We start from the raw sequence: 5,235 nt of genomic DNA, 5'->3' as shown, positions 1-5,235 counted from the left end.
TGTTTAAAAGCCCAAGGTGAGTCAGCTTGACTCGATGTAGACTTCAGAGTTTTCAAGTAATAAACTAACAAAGATCGAAAAACGTTTGCACAAAATTTTAACGTTTTCTCTGTTTTAAACCCACAAAGCATAGTCTGAAAATGAAAGTAACAATTAACACACCTCATTGGTTTACAGTGTAGCTTGATTAGCACTGGTAGCATCCTTGCTAATGTCAGACGAATCGTGGAAGGTAGATTACCAAGCTAAATGATTTAAACGGGGACAAAAATAACCAAACAACGTTGACATTGGATGATTCAGCATAACCTTGAACATCAACGTTGTTTGGTTATTTTTGTGCACGGATCATGCAGAAAAAGAGGATTAAAAAAAAAAAAAAAGTTGGTAGCCTATTGGATTTAAGAAAAGAAAACTTGTTATTACATCTAATAGACTAGCAACTTTTTTTTTAATCCCCTTTTTCTGCATTATCCAAGTATTACAACTACAATATGTTTAAAGTTCAAGGAAAGATCATGGTTACAGTTAACAAAAATGCAATGTTGTAAAATTGTATCTTTTAGTGAGAGTGTGACATGACGAGATGTAGAACCATCTGTAGGACTTCAACGTTTGAAATCTCTCATGGCGTGTCCACATACATCTGTTTTACTTCCTGTTTTTTCTAAAAGCAACAGTGTCATGCTGTATGTGTGAGGACATCAGGCTTAATGAAGCTGATTAAACCTCCAAATTATAAAATCTACATTCTGTTTTACAAAATGCATGTATGCTTATCATTTGTGGTAATATCTCGCACTGTAAAGAGCGATGGATGTGTTATGAAAAGCAATTTTTACAGTGTGTGTGATATGAATACTGGGTAATTTTGCAGTCATAAAACAGGGGGGAGTGGGAGGTAATGAATATTACACCGTCTGGTCTGTCCAGCCCCCCCCCCTCTCTTTTTTTTATGTCTCTAACTCTCTCTCTCTTGCAGCTGTAGCGTCCTCGGGGCTACTGGATAACCAGATCAGGTGCTAAATTCACTAATTGAATAATTTCACTGGGCTCCACAATGGGCCCTTTGAAAAGCGTCTGCTCTTTGTGTCCGTCCTCGAGTGACTGCAAGTGGCACAGCCTTTTAAATGATAGAGTAATGCAGGGCTGCTGCAGTGGAGTAAATGCACTCCGATGATGTGCTGGCTTTGTGTTGCCGTGTTGTTTAACAGGACCAGGCGCAAAGTCTCCTGGCCCTCACGAGTATTGGATATCAACGAGAATGGTTTCACAGCACAGTCTGTTGAAGCCGATTTGTTGAGATTGGATGTTTGCCTGTTGAAATCCATGGATTGTCTTAGAAAGTCAATAACACCACCCAATGCTTTCAAAAATCGACTGTAGAGTGAATACTGTGGGTAGAGCTTGAATGACTCACTTAACCCCCGATTAGTGGAAAACGCAACACTGGCTTCTGTGAAAGCAGCACAAAAGCTTGATGGCGTATTATGCAAAAGGTGTAACAATGTATAGACTAATACAAAAATAATCCCTCTCAGTCAGTAGAGCTCAACAATGTGGTTCCCTAAGTCAAACTCCCGTTCATTTTCTCCATAAAGATTTTGACAATTAGCCATAATGTCTAAACAATCCAAGGTAGACTGACCACGGGCTACGAGGTTGTGAAACAAAGGTTTCTGCTCCTCCAGTCATCATGTACACAATATACAGTCGTGCAACCACACAGTGTTCCGCACGCAGTGCTACATACAATAGACACACACAGCCACAGAAGCATGTCGTCTAGCTGCCTTGTCTTTCATGACAACACTTTTCCAAAAAGTAATTCAGCATTGAATATTTTGCACTCTGTTTTTTTTTTTTGTGCCTTCAGTTAAACGCGTTATTAACGGCGTTAACGCAAACCCAATGGTATAATTTTTTTTTTGGGGCCTAGCAAACTTTGTCAATACAATACATAGTCATTATTAGAATGACCTAGAAACATTGAGAATTTGCGTCTAACTATTTGGCCTTACCTCGACCCTTTAAGCCCAAACAACCTTGGGAGGGTTAGGATTAGACCAAACAGTTTGAGGTGGGGGAGAAGGTTTTGGTCACATTAAATATGACAACTTTACTGAATTAAATTTTTTTTTCATCACATTTTGGATTCGCACCAGAGTTTACGTTCACCCATCTGACCTCCACGTCCTACCCTTCTGCCGCACTATTACAGTGCCAATCCACTTGCAAGTTTTTAGTTTGTGCGATCCTGTAACACTGTAGAAATGTTGCTTTATTTTTGTGTCTGGGGGACATTTTTGCTTTTTAATCCTGATATTTCAAGAGACCAGGCTGTCCAGTGGAGCTCGGTACGTGACCTCAGATTAATTTTGTTAACGTGACTAATTATTGGCAGAAATTCTCTTGTACTTTGACACTGTAAAGTATTCAACATTTGTCCTCTGGAGTCATAGAGAACATGTGAGTCCTGCAGGTTGATGTTCCAGACTTTAAGAATAAATTCAGATGCAAACATTTTTTCAAATTCATTGAAGTTAATTACAGAAGTTCCAACAACAAGTTCCTTACACATGGACTCGGAAGTTAATCACTGGAAGTGAGATTTCCCTAAACACTGTGCTTGTCCCCGCTGAATCCTCCACCTTGTCCTCCAGCCAATCTCCGATTCATCCAAAGCTCTGAGCCCCTTCATAACTTTCTGCATACTTTGAAGTTATCTTTGTACCACTTTTGAGCCAAGAGCCTCGTGGTGATGGATCTCCCCATACAATCCATCTCAAGAATTGATCAGTTTTTGGCACCCGGCTGACCTCTTCTCCCCAGAAACCGAGCTTTGGTTTGACGTCCCTTAGCGCTGCTCCAACCAGACTGCTGGATTTTAAATGTTTCCTTGCCTCTATTTTCTCAACATTTGACCATATTTTTCTACTTTAGATTGACCTCTTTGATCCCCTCTTTGTGTTGGAACCAAGATTATAGGAGCGGGGCATTGAAGGGGGAGAGAGACTGCCAAGTGGCTGACTGAGTAGCTGCCTTTCCTGGGCTGCTCAAGCCTAAAACCTTGCCGTGCCATTCCACTTCGGCCGGAGCCAGTCTATATGACTTATGGAGTTTGGGCCCCTCCACTGCCAATCCCACTTAGAGTGCAGTTTTCTGATAAACAAAAGCACATTCAAGCTTTAGCTTCTCATTTCACACTATGTGCTTTGGCTGGAGGCAGTGCTTTCCTGGAGCCCTGGCCTAGAGTCCAAAGAACAGCTCCAGTTGGCTTTCCTTTTTTTTTTAAAAATAAATAAAAAAAGGGGGGGGGAAGACGCCACATGTGGAGGATTAGGCCCCATCTTTCATCCTCCACGCTCTCTGCTCGCCCTCTTCTACCAGAGCCATCACTGTTCCCGGTGAGCTGGTGAACCAGCCCCGTGGACACATGCATGCACGTAAGCCATTCTTTTTCTGCCTCCAACACACAACACAAACTCACCTGACTCCCCCCACCCCCCTTCCATCTCCCTCTTTCTCTCCGCTCTCTTTTGTAGCTCAAGTTGGATTTAAACTTTTAGTTTGGTGCGGGGGCACGCATATCCCTGGCTATTGTAGGAGGGAGTACTCCTGACTTTGAAAAAAGCTGTGCAGTTGTGATCATGAATATTCTTACAGCAAAGTTTGCGGGGTAAGCTGAAACAGCGATACAGTTTTAATTCCATAAATTGTCCTCATTGTGTCTTTTTCAAAGACGCCTGTGCCTCTAAACCTGGCAACTATAGCATACAGCAGCACTGTACATATGGTGCTTCATTCGACTGCAAATGTATTCCATTCCAGGCGTGTATTGCATACACTTAACCTGTTAAGTGTGAACAGTGCTCCAGATAGATCGAAGGATGAGAATAAGGTAAACATGATACTTAACGCTCTTTCTATTAGAATTGCCGGGGCTCAGATCTGAAGGCGAGTGGCACCCGTCAAGGCCTTTCGTCTCCACCTAAGCAGATATACCAGAGCGGTTATTAGTGATGCGTGTGAAACGCTAGCCGAGGCACGGGATGACCCCAGGGGCCTTGCCTGTCTCAGGGAACAGATGTGCCACCCACTCGCAACAGTTGTACCCTACCCACAATGGCCTTGTGGGAGCCGGGGGACTAGCTGCGGACTGAAGATGATACCTCACTTAACTAGCTCCCATGTTGGCTGCAGGCAGGGTGCAGCTCTATGAGAGGAGGGAGAGGGAGAGGGAGAAGAAGGGAGAAACAGGGAGGGGGTGAACAGCACACGTATTTACAGGATCAATATTTACCCAAAATTCTTCTCGGGAGCCAACACCTGCTGCATCTTTGTATAAAGTCGAGAAGTTGCTGAAATGAAATCGGCTGATCTCTCTTGAAGATTTCATTAACTCCTACCCCCCTCAATATGAACTTGGAAACTTGATCAGGTTATCATGGCATTAAAGTCTACTGCAGATTTTTCTCTCAGCTCATTTTTTTTTTTTTTTTTTTTACTCAGACAGCTCATTAAAGCAAATACAGCTAATAATGAACATTTTCAAGGCTTATAGTACAGACTAATTTTCTTTATTATTTCTTAATTCTTAATAAAGAGTTTCACTTACACCATGCTTATAGAGAAATCATGCATTTCAATGCGCTGAAAGTTAATTCATTCCCTTGTAATGCAATAGTTAGTTTTAATTGCTTTTTAATGTAGCCGGTTGACTATAATATTGCAGAAAACAAACTTTGTGTTGCATTCATTTCATTTCCATTTTGAATTCACAGACATTATTTCAGAATCTTTAATGGCTCACTATGATATGCTTCATATTGGCAGGCTTCGCTTCGCAGTTTACCGCTCTCTCTTAACGAGCAGAGCTATGGAAACATGCTGCATTATGATAATTCTGTAAAAATTCTGAAATATTATACTTCATTAAAAAAGATGTTTTAACTCACAGCTTGCTGTCAGATCAAGGCAGAGATGTGTGCTGTGAGTGTTGGCACTAACAGGAATGAACTATGACACCTAAATCAACAACTCGCAGAAGGACTTTGCCCCCAAATTCATTTGTCAATAGATTGAGTCAATACGGGTTGATCTGTGTGCAGCTCCTCAGCCTTCTGTCTACCCTTCAACACACAGAGGACAGTGTCTGGCTAGACGTCTGGCCATTAACTGCATTATCTGTGCGTCTGTTGTGTAAATGCATCAAAAATCGGGTGGGATTTTTTT

The sequence above is a fragment of the Etheostoma spectabile genome, chromosome 6 (genome assembly GCF_008692095.1).
Source record: "Etheostoma spectabile isolate EspeVRDwgs_2016 chromosome 6, UIUC_Espe_1.0, whole genome shotgun sequence".
Lineage (NCBI taxonomy): Eukaryota > Metazoa > Chordata > Actinopteri > Perciformes > Percidae > Etheostoma > Etheostoma spectabile.
The sequence above is the reverse complement of the archived record's forward strand: the minus strand, read 5'-3'. Positions refer to the sequence as shown.